Here is a 15,948-nt window from a genome sequence, read left to right as displayed (position 1 = left end):
CAGAAGAGGAGGCCGATCTTCGGGCACCGGCACCAAGCGCTGGACATGCCGATGCCGGTGCCCAGATGTCTGTAAGAAGCGGTGGGGGGGTGCCCAATCACGGTGGGGGGGGGTGCCAGATCGCAGGGGGGGCCTTCGGGGGGAGCAATGCCGGTTCGGGGGGGGGGGGAACGTATCAAAGCGAGTTTCCATTATTTCCTATGGGGAAACTCGCTTTGATAAACGAGCATTTTGGATTACGAGCATGCTCCTGGAACGGATTATGCTCGTAATCCAAGGTACCACTGTATATTGTTTGCAGTTGCTTTCCAGTCTGTTAGGAGCAGGAATATCAGAAGGATTGCTTGTGTATAATTTGGATGTGTGGTTCTCATGGTGGTACTAAGTGTGGTGATCATTGTACCTGACATATCTAGTTCGGTATGGGTTTGAGGAGTTAATCAGTTCTAATACCTTAATCAATTCTAATATTGAGTTTCTAATCTAAAATTATTCTGTCTTTTAATGGTAAAAATTTCTGATCTATTATAAATCTGTCATCTAGTGGTTAATTAATTCTAATACATTAATCAATTCTAGTATATTGAGTTTCTAATCTAATATTATTCTGTCTTCTAGTGGTAATAGTTTCCAATCTGCTATAAGTCTGTTATCTAGTGGTAATAGTTTGCATTAGTCAGATTTTTAAGTTCGGCAAACATTAGCTTTAAACTTTTAGATTCAACAAACGTAATGGGTTCCATTTCTGTGACCTTCAGCAATAAAGATCTTTCATTTACTTTCATCGTCTCTTCCAGCGTTTTATGAATCCGAATACCTAAATATTTTATACCCTCTTCCTTTCAAAGAAAGGGGAATGAATCAAATAATCCTTTTGGACAATGTACATTAAGCAGAAGAACCTCTGATTTCATCCAATTTATTTTACATCCTGAAAATTTTCAGAATCTATTAATCAGATCTAGTAAATGTGGAATGGTAGTTTCAGGATTCCTTAATGAAACAAAATATCATCTGCATACACAGAGACTTTATATTCTCGAACTGCATAAGGAATACATTGAATCTCCTTTGCCTGCTGAATAGCCAATAATAAGGGTTCCAGTACAATATCAAAAAGCAAAGGAGATAACGGACACCTTTGTCTAACGCCCCTCTCCAGACAGAAACGTTCCAAAAAAGTATTATTAATATATAATCTGGCAGAGGGGGAGCTGTACAAGGTTTGAATCATTTGTATGAATCCAGATCCAATACCAAACCAATCCATTGCTTGATACATGAAGGTCCATTCTACATGATCAAAGGCCTTCTCTGCATCCAAGGACACAGAGAAGGCTGGATCATCCATGACTTTTGTTAAATTTAACATGTGGAAAGCCAGTCTAGTGTTGTTTGAAGAATGTCTATGAGCAATGAACCCCGTTTGATGCATATCAATAATATAAAGGAGAGCCATGCATCAATAATATAAAGGAGAGCCTTGGCCAGGCGTAAAGCCAATAATTTAGCCTGGAGTTTTCCATCTACATTAATCAAAGAAATAGGCTTGTAATTCAGCAAAACAATTGTTAAAGATTCTGCCATAGTACCTGTAATGCAACCAACTCTAAGGGACTTAAGAACATAAGAACATAAGAAGTTGCCTCCGCTGAGGCAGACCAGAGGTCCATCTCGCCCAGCGGTCCGCTCCCGCGGTGGCCCATCAGGCCCATTGCCTGAGCAATGGTCTCAGACTATCCCTATAACCTACTGCTACTCTTATCTGTACCCCTCAATTCCTTTATCCTCTAGGAACCTATCCAAACCTTCTTTGAAGCCTTGTAACGTGCTCCGGCCTATCACAGCCTCCGGAAGCGCGTTCCATGTGTCCACCACCCTCTGGGTGAAAAAGAACTTTCTAGCATTTGTTTTAAACCTGTCTCCTTTCAATTTTTCCGAGTGCCCCCTTGTACTTGTGGTTCCCCATAATCTGAAAAATCTATCCCTGTCTACTTTTTCTATACCCTTCAGGATCTTGAAGGTTTCTATCATGTCTCCTCTAAGTCTCCGCTTTTCCAGGGAGAACAGCCCCAGCTTTTTTAGTCTGTCAGTATATGAGAGGTTTTCCATACCTCTTATCAGTTTAGTTGCTCTTCTCTGGACTCCCTCAAGTACCGCCATGTCCTTTTTGAGGTACGGTGACCAATACTGGACACAGTACTCCAGATGCGGTCGCACCATTGCACGATACAGTGGCAGGATGACCTCCTTTGTCCTGGTCGTGATACCCTTCTTAATGATACCCAACATCTTGTTTGCTTTTCTTGAGGCTGTGGCGCACTGTGCCGACGCCTTCAAAGACGTGTCCACCATCACTCCCAGGTCTCTTTCAAGGTTACTTACCCCTAGCAGTGATCCTCCCATTTTGTAGCTGAACATCGGGTTCTTTTTCCCTATATGCATGACCTTGCATTTCCCTACGTTAAAGTTCATTTGCCATTTTTTGGCCCATTCTTCTAGCGTCGTTAGGTCCCTTTGCAGATCTTCGCAGTCTTCCATGGTTTCAACCCTGCGGTAGAGTTTGGTGTCATCCGCAAATTTAATAACTTCGCAATTTGTTCCCGCCTCCAGGTCATTAATAAATATATTAAACAGGAGCGGTCCCAGCACCGACCCCTGCGGAACTCCGCTCGTGACCCCATGCCAGTCTGAGTAATGGCCCTTCATTCCAACCCTCTGTTTTCTGTCTGCCAGCCAGTTTTTGATCCATCGGTGGACCTCCCCTTGCACCCCGTGTCTCCACAGCTTTTTAAGCAGTCTTTCGTGCGGTACCTTGTCAAAGGCTTTTTGAAAGTCAAGGTAAATGATGTCAATGGATTCCCCTTTATCCACCTGTCTGTTTACCCCCTCAAAGAAGTACAATAAGTTTGTGAGGCATGACCTACCCTTGCAGAAGCCGTGCTGGCTCGACTTTAGCTGTCCATTGTTTTCTATGTGTTCACAGATACTGTCCTTAATCAATGCTTCCATCATTTTTCCCGGGACCGAGGTCAAGCTCACTGGCCTGTAGTTCCCCGGGTCCCCCCTTGAGCCCTTCTTGAAGATGGGTGTGACATTTGCAATTTTCCAATCCTCCGGGATCTCTCCAGTTTTTAAGGATAGGTTACATATTTGGCGAAGTGGCTCTGCTATTACGTTCCTTAGTTCCTTGAGTACCCTTGGGTGAATGCCGTCCGGACCTGGCGATTTGTCGCTCTTTAGTCTGTCTATCTGCCTGAGGACATCCTCTTGGCTTACCTCTAGTTGGACCAGCTTTTCATCCCGATCCCCATTTACGATGTCCTCCGGTTCCGGAATATTGGATGTGTCCTCCCTCGTGAAGACTGACGTGAAGAACTTATTTAACCTGTCTGCTATCTCTTTTTCCTCCTTTACCACTCCTTTTTTGTCTCCATCATCCAATGGCCCCACTTCTTCCCTTGCCGATTGCTTCCCCTTCACATATCTGAAGAACGATTTGAAGTTTCTTGCTTCCCCCGCCAGTCTCTCCTCATATTCACTTTTAGCTTTTCTAACCACACGGTGACACTCCCTTTGGTGTTCTTTGTGCTCCTTTTGGTTGTCCTTTGTTTGGTTCTTTTTCCATTTTTTGAACGATGCTTTCTTGTCACTTATCGCCTTTTTCACCGCAGTTGTTATCCACGCTGGGTTTTTTGTTTGGTTTTTTTTTGCACCCCTTCCTGAATCTGGGGATGTACAGGTTCTGTGCCTCTTGCACCGTGCCCTTGAGTAGGGACCAGGCTTTTTCTACAGACTCCATCTTCCTTGCATTACCGTTGAGTTTCTTTCCCACCAATTTCCTCATGCCTTCATAATTCCCTTTTTTGAAGTTGAGTGCTGTCACTGTGGATCTTTTCACCTTTGATGGTCCAATTTCCAGCTTGCACTGGATCATGTTGTGATCGCTGTTTCCTAGGGGTTCTAGCACCGCCACCTCCTTTGCAGGTCCCCCTAGCCCATTGAGGATTAGGTCGAGAGTTGCATCCCCCCGTGTTGGTTCCGTGACCAGCTGTTCCATGAAACAGTCCCTCGTGGTTTCCAGGAATTTGGTCTCCCTTGTGCAGTTTGAGTGTCCAATACTCCAGTCTATCCCAGGGTAGTTGAAGTCTCCCATCACCATCACGCTACCGCTTTTGCATATCTGTCTCAGCTCAGCCTCCAGGTCCTGGTCGAGTGCTTCCGGTTGTCCAGGTGGGCGATAGTACAGGCCCAATTTTATGTCTGCTCCAGCTCCTCCAGGTAGCTTAATCCATAGTGATTCCAAGTCGTCCGCCCTTACTGTTGTTTCTATCCTGGACTTCAACGCTGCTTGTAGTTTTCTCAATGAAATAGGCGCCTCGAGGTTTCCTTTTATGTGATCGGGAATTTTTGGTCCCTAGATTGAATTTAAAAATTCTAAACACTATAATTCTTTATTTGAATAAGGCTTGGAAGAATACAAAGCTTTATAAAAGTTCAAAAATTGTTTTAAAATGTCTCCAATTTGAAAATGAGTTTCACCCTTCTCATCTTTAATAACTACAATCTTTACTTTTCTTTAAAAAAAAAAAAATAATAATTAGCTAATACTCTTTCCGCCTTATTCGAGTTTCCATAATACAAAGCCTGTTGCGAAAACAATTCTTTCCTAGCCAGTTGAGAGGAAATCTCATTATATTTATATTTAGCATTTAAGAGGGCCTGTAAAGTAGGTTGTTCCCATTTCAAGGCCAATTGTAACTCCAAATCCTTAATATTTTGTTCCAAATCAGTAAATTCCTTTATAAGTTATTTCCTTATATGTACCGAATATGAGCTTTAAAAGCATCCCACAAGGTCTTTCATGAGATTTCCTTTGAGGCATTAATTTGAAAATATTCATTCATTTTTAACTTAAATTCTTCAAGAAATTTTGAATCTGCAAGCAATGTATTATTAAATCTCCACACAGATCTGGAATCTTGATCAGCAAACTTAAATTTAATCCAAACTCCACCATGATCTGACAAAATAATTGGATCTATTGCAGCTTTTGTTACCTGCTGTACTAACTTATCTGATACAAAAACATAATCTATTCGCGAAAATGATTTTGTGAACCTGGGAACAAAAGGAAAATTCCCAATCATTAAAATGGAGAATCTGCCATATATCCTTAAGTGCACAGGATTGTACCAAATTATCTAATCCTAATGATTTTATTATCCTACTTGGTTTCTTATCCAATACTGGATCCATAACAGCATTAAAGTCCCTCGCCACAACTACATTAGAAACAGCCAGTGAAAAATTCAGCCTGATGTGAGTGAGGGGCATAGATATTAAAGAGTGCCAGCGTATGTTTCCCCAAGTTCATGTCCACATAGATCTATCTACCTGAAGGGTCAGCAGATATTAAATTGAAAGTAGCTAAACATTTCTTATTAATTAGAATAGCAACTCCAGCCGGTATACAAACCTAAGGTTTAGATTAGATTAGATTAGATTATTAGCTACAGCAGGAGTAAACAAACATTGTTTAATCCACCCCATTCTAATTTCTTTGATTCCATGGCATTTAAATGTGTTTCCTAGATGTAATAGATATCAGCATCCTGATTTTTTAGAAAATTTAATGTTCTTTTCCTCTTAATTGAATGGTTTAGACCAGGGATCTCAAAGTCCCTCCTTGAGGACCGCAATCCAGTTGGGTTTTCAGGATTTCCCCAATAAATATGCATTGAAAGCAGTGCATGCACATAGATCTCATGCATATTCATTGGGGAAATCCTAAAAACCCAACTGGAATGCGGCCCTCAAGGAGGGACTTTGAGACCCCTGGTTTAGACTGTTGACATTTAATGAAAATATTTTTAAAGACATCATAAATGATTCAAAATAAAACTTAAAGCAATTCCCGTCCCACCATAAAAAACTCTAATGAAGAAATCCCTAAACACATCCAGGTCCCCATCTATCCCTCCCTCCCTCCTCCCCCCTCCCACCATAACCCACTCCACCCCACCCTAATGAATAATTGCTACAAACTTGGAAGTGCATCCAATAGACGCACAAACCCATCCCTCACCCTGCCCGCAACTTATAAAATCACACCCAACACTTCTAACAATTTCATTCAAAAGCATAAGATCTTAACAGTTTACCTTATATTTAATTACAGTAAATATGAATTCCCAAACCAATTAATAAAATACAACCCCACCCATCACACTTAGGTAATGCCTTCAAACAAGATCATCCCAAATTACCCTGTACTCCATTGCAATAAATAAATAGAGCTATCAAAGCTAATTACTAAAAATAAAAATTAAATAAATAATTAATAACATGAAAAACTTACATAAACATGTTACAGATCAGATTCATAATACAATTCAGTAATTATCTCTCCATAACTGACTTTAAAATCCCTCATACTTTTATACTATAAGAACACATTACCCACAAATAGATATTACTTCATTAAATAATCTAAATTAGAAGAACATGTATCAAAGAATTCATCAGCTTTTCAAAACAGCATCCCAACACACTGAAATATCATCACCATTCCCCATTAATCCTTTACTCCAAGAATAACTAGATTAATAATGCATAAAGTATTATTATCAACAACTTTCCTCATAATGTTTCTACCTTCTTCCTCTTCCAAACTTTCTACATTATTTTCACTTCCCCTTTCTTGTTTAGTTTTTCCCCACTTTATAACTTATAATATTGTTAACTTTTCATTAAATAACGATAAATTCTTCACAAACTAAGATATAACAATCAAAATAACCATCCATCCAATTAAGTTATTCCAGGATCCCCCATCACCAATACCCCCATGGAGCTACAGCACTTTCAAACATATCCACATATGAAAGATCAAACTTGACATTATTTTATAATAAAAATAAGTGAAATAAATATACCATTCCCATGCAATAGTATTTCCTCAATCATATTCCTCCACATCGTTTCACAGTAATTACCATATACACAAACCTCTGATTCACCTCCCATACCAACTCACAGGCCCTAAGCAAGCCACACCACACTTACACATGCACCACTCCTAACTCAAACCCAACCTTTTGAGCAAACATGCGGTCAGATAACGCACTCAGGAAATACACATATATGATCAATATACTTATTTGCCTCATCCGTCCACCAAGGGATCCCAAACCCCACCAAAAAAACACTTGTGCCACTCCAAAGAGATGAAGCAAATGTGCTGAAACTATACTTCGATGCCATCCGTCACCACGCTGGAGAAAATTGATGAGACAGATCCCAACGGCCTGATCGACAGTTCCAGGGCCAAAGAAAATCCCGGACCCAGAGCCCCGAACTCATGCTGCAGATCCTTCACATGTCTCTGGGAGTAGACTAGACCATGCCACTATACAGAAGGGTCACCATCCCCGTTTTCTGCGACGACTCCACAAAGCATCCAACTGAATAAGAATGTTGTTCCACAGACTGCATCCACATGGCCCATGCCACGTGTCCCTGTCAAACATCTCTCCATTCATGCCACCCAAAAAATCACACCAGAAGCCACAAATGCACACAGTGCCGAACTTGACCAGAGAGACTATCTGGAATCCCATAGTGCTGAGCCTCTCCCAAGTCCTGGAAGTATCTGAAATCCCATATCCCAATACACCCGCAAAAGTGTACTGTCACATAATGGTCTCCAGCCTCTGGAATCATCCAAATAATCACAGTTAGATAGCACGCACCCAACTAAATGCAAAACCATGGACGAGAAGGAAAGGCAGTGCCTGCTCTCTGCCAGTCCGCTGTTATCTGGGCCTTGTGATTTTAAAAAATGCAACATATATCCATAAATCATTACTTCTTCTGAGGGCAGTAATCCAATTTCCAGTTTCCAAACTTGTCCTTTCAACCTTAGCATTCACTGAACCAAAAATATACCTCTCAATGGTGTTTGCTTGGGCTGCATCAATTTCCCAGAAGTCCCGCTGTTAAGAGTCATAGAATGTAAATCCAATGATGTCCAAATGTACTGAATTAGCATATTTGTTTCCCAGAAGCCCTATCATTACCATTAACATTAATAGAAATTAGTGAAAAAAGTCCAGAAAAACCAAAAATAATTCCACTTAAGCAGTCAAAAGAGGCAACTAATATTCCGTGTGAAGAATTGAAGGCATTAAAAGCACAAGATCATAACAATTCAAGTGACCATAAGCCTCCTCCCTCTCTAAACCCATGGCATAAAAAGGCTGGATGCAATCCACTGGAAATCAATAAACCATGTTTTTTGGTTTGATTTTGTTTTCTTTTTAAACTCATATGCATAAAGAAACCATAAACTAAGGGAAGAGACCCTGTGTTATATGTAGAGAACATCTTTGAAAGGGCTTTGAATAAAAAAAAAATACATAAAGTAAATCCATATTCTAAACTGTCATTTCAACTGCCATGCCTGATTAACCCTTACTCCATTCTCTGCTGTTGTTGATCCTTAATAAATTCCAATAAACTTTTAGGGTCTTGGTATTGTTTAGTGGTATTATTTAGGGTAATTCTCATAACAGCTGGATACATTAGTCCAAATTGGGCTCCTAGCTCTCTGAGCTGTGGCCAAAGATCTAAAAATTGTTTCCTGATCAAAGCAGTTTGCTTGGCAAAGTCGGGAAGAAACAAAAGTTTTTTTTCCCCTGCCATAAAACCTTTGCTGCTTCTAAAATGTCCATGGCATGTCAAAACCTCAAAACCTTGAATATTAAAGGTCTAGGACCACTCTGTTTATTGGAAAATCTCAAATGGCTGAGAAAATGAAATAGGCAGTATCTTCAGGATAAACTCTGTAAGAAAAGAAATGGGATTACTTCCTTCTGCATCTTCAGCCAATCCCAAAATACGAACATTTTTCTGACGAGATCTGTTACTAGCCTCCTCCAAGTCCTGCATAAGTTGGGATACCAATTTATAATCAGAAACGGACTGTGAAATATGAACTTCAGCTGCCTGCATTCTTTGCTCCAGCTGCTCCACTTTAGCATTACTTACAGCCATCTGATTCATTAGTATAGTGACATCCAACTGAATAGCAGATAATTTTGAAGTTGTATGGAAAAGCATTTTTTTGTTGTAGAGAGATCAGCAATCACTTGCTCCAAAAGCTCTGTTGTATCTCTGGGCAAAGGTACCTTTGAAGGCATTGGAGCATCTGCCTTTAATCTTTTTGCCACTCCTCCAGTTCACACACTGACCTTTGATTTTGTAGCCTTGCCAGAGACCATCCTGAAGTTATGTTAATATTTTAAATCAAAAATCAAGCTAAGAAAACCCCAGTGACCAGTATTAATCCTTCAGTAATGCAGGCAGAGGGGGAGCAACAGATTCACAGGTCCATCTCTTAGCTCCGCCAAGCTCTGCCCCCCTAAAACAGAGGCTTTAGAGAACAGAGCAGGATTTCCAGGGAAGCAAATTGGAGGAAAACCACTGAGGTTTTAAAAGAGGAAAGGGTGCCCTCTGATCTCTATATTTCCTCTGAATATCTACTTATTGTATTTCGCTGAATGTCCAGCACTCTTGATTGTAAACTGCCTAGAAGTCTCAAGATTGTGGCGGTATAGAAGAATAAAGTTATTATTATTATTATTATTATCTGTCACTATGACCAAAAATTGAGAGAGATGAGTCAACTAGAAGAACTTGTGGCCGGGCCCGTCCCTGAGTAAGTGGGAAACTGCGGCCCGGACCACAAGTAAGATTTTTGATACGCCTTTTATAGGGCAGTGGAAGGAAGACCCGGATACCGAATTCTTTAGAATATAGTATCAGGTTTATTACTAACCCAAAGTTCAAAGAAAATAAAACAGCAGAAGGAAAAACATAAAACATTCACTTCAGTTGGTTACAGTGCTTCGAGTGCTTCTCCCACATTATACTCTTACAGTCCAGGTGCTATTAAGGAGCAAGATTGTACTTCCTTATCACAAGTAAAATCCCAGCAAACGTATAAGTCAGTTAATGCTTTCCTTGGCTCGTAGCCCCTGCCGGGCTTGATTGCTCTCACTCTGGACTTCACCTTTTACGAGCCTAGCTAGCTGAGCATGGCTTGCGTCCAGCCTTTCCTTCTCAGCTCTCTGCATTTGTTTAACACTTTATTAGCACCTTGTTAACTTGGCCCGCACTGCTCATGCTGTCGGGTATACAAACAATAGGAGACCGTTCTTCAGGAGTTTAACTTAGGACATGCAAACATCATATTCTCCCAGGTTCATGCCCTCTTCACTTATCTCATTACTTAGCACGCTGCCCATTTCCCATTCACACTCCCGGGAACTCTGGCTTGAAGTTTCTTCACTTCTTTCTGTTTGTGCTTCCCCTCCCCCTCTCTGTACGTCTGCAAAACTATCTGCAGCTTTTCTCTGGGGAGGCTTTCCCAGCCCTGCTCTTTGGGACTTGAGTTGCCAGTCACAATACCTCTCCAGGCCAGTAACACCTTTCCCTAGGTGTGGGCTTCTTGCCCTATGTTCCTGCTGGGCTTGAGGCACCCTCGGTGACCTGGAACCCACGTGAGTAGTTTGGCTTCTCAACCACTCCTTCTGGTTCTCCTCTCTCCTCACTCTCGTTCCTTCCCTCGTTTCCTCCCTTCCTCCTCCTGTAGTAAATTGATCTTTCCTATAAGGCCAACTCCGGGGTCTGACTCCACCCCCTTCTAAATTAGCCTCAGGTTTCTCCCTGACTTCAGGAAAGGAGTGATAGGGGAAATCAGTGGTCTGCAGAGCCTTTCTTAATTGGCTCTCCAGCTGTGCTGGAACCTGCCTGGGCTTGCCTTCTTTGGCCTGAGCCAGCTGTCCTAACTCCATGCCTGGTTTTATCCAGCCTTGTGCTGCATTCTGGGGAGTTCTAGTAGTAGTTTCCAACTTGACAGGAGCTTCCCTGTCACAAACTTTAAAAAGACTTTTCAAGTTCTAAAGGAGAAGCAAAAGTTTTCAGAGGAAATGGAAACCAAGATTATTGCTTTGGAGTCTGATTTAAAGGCAGCCCAGGAGAGGCTTCAGAGAAAGAGTGTTCAGCAGCGACTGATGTAGAGAAATGTCCCATGAAAGGAAAAGGACCAAGCCCAAGGCCCAGAGAATGAGCTTCATGATGCCCTGGTGGAGGTAAGGAATGCCAGCCAGAAGATGGGTAAATGGAATGACCCTAAAGAGGGGACTTGGTATCCTCTACAGAGTGCTTGAAAGAGTTACTGCAGGCATGCACACCTAGTGGTGAGGGTGAAGAGTGCAATATTGGAGTTATCTGGAAGTGGATATCCCCTGATGTTTGCTGTTCACCTAAGCACCAGGGTGCCAGTACATTGGCAGCGGATGTCTAAAAATGTTCCCCCCCAAAAAAAAAAATAAGACCATGGAAGAAGGTATAGTTTTTTTTTTGTTGTTGTTTTTTTTTATTATTTATTTATAGAATTTTTTGCAAAATTTCCAAGCATATACATCTTGTACAGTAAAGTGAGATCACACAACATATTAAATTAACATTCCAAAATTAATATTACTACAAGGAACTTCTAATCTAGCTGATCTCACACTAGTCCTCAATATTATTAGATCCATAATTAAGAGTAGAACAAATATAATTCAAATTAGTTAAATAAGAAAAATCCTTTTCTGACTAAAGTGCAGGGAATTAACCTTCAATAGACGTTATTATGTTGTTATTATTCCTTTTTCTAGACGTTTCACTGAGATAAAGCTAATCAGCTGAGATGGCTCTGTAAATATATACTTAAATGATAAATATCTAACTACACATTTACATGGGTATCTCAAAAAGAAAATACCCCCTATTTGGGTCACTCCAGGTTTAAGAATTAAAAATTCTTTCCTTCTTTTCTGAGTCTCTCTAGAGACATCAGGAAAAATCTGAATATGCTGCCCCAGGAAGTCTTTGGATCTGTTTTTGAAGAAAAGTTTTAATATCCAATCTTTGTCTGGAGCCAAAGCGACAGACAACAAGAGAGTAGCTGGAACAGCCAGTTCCCTATCTGATTGTTCCAGTATTGCCGAAATGTCCATTGACCTCTCCCGGGGTTCCTCAATTTTTCTTTCTTCTTTGGATATGGGCTTAGCAGGTAGGTAATACACTCTTGTAAGAGGAGGTAAGGAGTTTTCAGGAATTTCCAAAATTTCCATAAAATATCTTTTCACCATTTCTCTAGGAGAAGTTGACAGGATTCTTGGAAAATTTATAAATCTCAAATTATTTATACGACCATTATTCTCCTGCACTTCCAACTTCTTCCTGAGTAATATATTATCTTTAACCAACATATCTTGATTTTGTTTCAGTAAGATTAACTCCTTATTTGTATTTTGTGTCTCAGTTTTAAATTGTAACATATCCTGCTTTAAAACTTTTATTTCTTCCTTTTGTTCTTTTAATTCTTTATCCAAACTTTTTATTTGAGGATTTAAGGAATTCCCCAAATTCACTACCAAGTCCCATAATGCTTCGAGTGTGACTGTAGGAGGTTTTGTAGGTGAAAAAAGTTGTAGTGGTGTAGTGTCTAAATGTTCTGAAATTAGCTTTACCTCAGTGTGGTCTTGTATTCCTCCAACCTCTGTTGTTGTCCCGGTCGCAAGTCCCGTTGTCATATTCAGCGAGCCCTCCATACTAGCCTCTGTGGACAAAGAACTAGCCACCTCCTCAGGTGGATTCTGGTCCCGTGGAGAGCTAGTAGCTTGCGGCGTGGGTTGGAGGGGTGGCGTCCTAACGTCGGGGCTAAGAGTGACTTCATGCTCAGGGGAGCCCGCCGTACTACTCTCCGGGGGTATCCCCAATGAGCTAGCACCCGACCCTTCTTGTTCCCGTTGTAGGCGTCGGAGAAAATCATCAATAGTAACCACTGGAGTTAAGGGTCGCCGGGAGGCTCCTCCGGTGTTCCTTCCTCGTCTTTTTGGCATTATTAGGAAAAAGAAGAAAAGAGAAAAACTTCAACGCCGTCCTCACTGCAGCAGTTAAGGAATATACTTCTTGGATCCAATAATAGGGAGCAGGATCTGATCCGGATCTAAGTAATCCATATGAATTTCCCACTACCGGCTCCCGGTCTCCACGTGGCTCCTAAGGGGCGTGCCCTAAGGGGCGGCCACGCGGCTGCGGCCGCAACCGCAGCAGCGGCTGCTTTAAGTAATATCGGAGACGGACCCGGTGACGTCAGGGGTCCGTCTCTGCTAGTGCCTGCATGCACCGCCAGCCAAAGGAAAAGCCGCCGCCGTTCAATCCGGGGTCAGCAACGGGACACCCCACAACTCCACTCCGGTCCAGTAAGCTGCTCCCAGCATAGTTACAGCAGCGGCTGCTTTAAGTAATATCGGAGACGGACCCGGTGACGTCAGGGGTCCGTCTCTGCTAGTGCCTGCATGCACCGCCAGCCAGCCAGGAAAGGAAAAGCCGCCGCCGTTCAATCCGGGGTCAGCAACGGGACACCCCACAACTCCACTCCGGTCCAGTAAGCTGCTCCCACGGAAGAAGGTATAGTTGGTTAGAGTTATATTGTTCCTATGGATTTTGTGCCAGACAAAATACAGCTTGACCGTACTAAGTGGATGCCACTGAGGAAACTGTCTTTGGGGCTAAAATAGACTTAGCAGCTACTGAACCTAATACAATAGTTACGGTAGCCTCAAAGCTACAAGGAGAGGCAAGAGACCCACTCTGAGGAAAATGAAACCCTCAACTTATGGAGAAAAGAACCAAGAGAAGACTAAAATTAGTTGAGGGAAAGGACTCTGATGTAAACAACCAATGTCTTAACCCAAAAACCAAGTCTATAGGCCCAGGTGGTCAAGTCTCCAAAGGGCAAGTGTGCCCAACACTAAAGTGGGCAATCATCCAGGACTCCCCAATAATGGATGGAATCCAGAAAGTGACAGCCAGTAGCCCAAGCCAAGGACTACTATAGAATAAAGAAGAAATGGGCTCAGCAGGAGACATGATAATGTAATGTAATGTTATTCATTTCTTATATACCGCTAAACTCCGTTAGGATTCTAAGCGGTATACAGAAAAAATAGACAATAGGGTGCATTAAAATTATAAGTAAAATAGGTACTTAGATATTCCCTTACTGTCCCGAAGGCTCACAATCTAACTAAAGTACCTAGAAAAATGACAATTAGTAGAGTAATGAAAAAATAAAATAGAGATAGATGAAAAAAAATAAGAAAATAAACATTCTAATAAGACTACAATGGTCTAAAGCAGTGGTTCCCAACCCTGTCCTGGAGGACCACCAAACCAATCGGGTTTTCAGGCTAGCCCTAATGAATATGCATGGAGCAGATTTGCATGCCTATCACTTCCATGATATGCAAATCTCTCTCATGCATATTCATTAGGGCTAGCCTGAAAACCTGATTGGCCTGGTGGTCCTCCAGGACAGGGTTGGGAACCACTGGTCTAAAGGACTTTGAAAGGTTGAAAAAGAGGGGAGATAGGAAATAGAAGCAGAAGGGAGAACCGTTGAAACTATAGAATTCTTGGGAAATTTTAATGAAATTTAAATAATAAAGTAGGAAACAAAAACCAAGTGGCAAAACAATGAATGAGATTTAAAAATAAAATATCATAAACTAAAAAAGAAAGTGAAAAATAAAAACAAACAGTCAAGACTGAAGTCCAGCTTGAAATGACTTCACTGCTTTGGCTGCGAAACTTCTCCAGATGTCATCCGATCCTTGTCAGCAAACCGGAAGCCCCAAATCCAGTGTCTCCGGTCATCAACTCGTCTAAGATATTCACTCTCTCCGCCTGCATGTCAAATTCACTGAATCTGTCTCCTTTCAGGACAGGCACTGCTCGCGTCTCTCTGACCGATTGCGGCGCCAACCATGGCCTCCCCCTCGTGGTGGCGGTGGTGGTCGTGGGAGTCGCTCCTCATCATGGCCGAAGCTAGCAGCTGCAGTGCCTTCTCTGAGTCGACGCTGCTCAACAGGCCCAGGCTGGCGTCAGGGCCGGGTGCCTCTAGCGGCGGGCGAGCACCGGGTTGGCTGCCGGCTTCTCGGTGACAGGGGTGACAGCGATGATGGGATGGAGGGGCTGGGTGAGCGATTGCGCCGGAGGCATCTCCTTGCCCGCATACTTCAGCTCCAACTCGGCAATCCTCACTGACGCGACCTGCCCCAACAATGCCCAATAAAAACTGAACAGTGACATCGTAAGGGAGGGGGGCGGTCTGTTCTGGGCGCCATGTTGGTCGGGGGCACATTAACTCCTCCTCTTTTTCTGCAGCAGAGTTGGCAGCTGCGCTGAGGTGCAGGAAGGTCCAGTGATGACTCACTCACACGCCAAGCAGGCAGGGACGCTTGGAGATCAGATGTCCAAGTCTGCAACAAAGACAGTGGAGAGCCCAGAAAGCTCTGGTGACTAAGGATGTCCAGGAACAGCATGGATGATCCAGAGTCCAAAATGAAAGGCTTTTGGCATGATGGGGGCCAATGGCTGTAGTGCTTACTGTGCCCCGCTCACATAAGTATGAGTGTGGAATGGAAGGTGAAAGTTGTCTGATGTGTGATGAGAGTCCAGGAACAGTCTCAGAGATTCCCTGTGCGAGTGGGGGTCCTAGGTGCCCTTAGATTAAGTATCCCTCAACCCTTTGGGGAGGGTCCCCCAATAGACGCAAGCATTCAACACAGTATTGTTGAGCTGAGCGGGAGGGAGTATGGAAGAGTAAGGGGTTATCTTCCACTAATGCTACCATTCCACCTCCATACAGCAGGGGCTGCTGGCCCAAGGCTGAGTGGATTATATATCCCAGACTGCACTGGGCTTTACAGCTCAGTGCTGAGCCACCTTAACAAGGTAACCCTGCTGAGTCGGGGGCAGGAATCAGCACAGAGGTGTTTATCTGCCACAGAGGAGAATCATTCAAAGAGGTTCCAGATTGTGAGG

The sequence above is a fragment of the Geotrypetes seraphini genome, chromosome 9, assembly GCF_902459505.1.
Source record: "Geotrypetes seraphini chromosome 9, aGeoSer1.1, whole genome shotgun sequence".
NCBI lineage: Eukaryota > Metazoa > Chordata > Amphibia > Gymnophiona > Dermophiidae > Geotrypetes > Geotrypetes seraphini.
Note: the sequence above shows the minus strand (reverse complement) of the source record.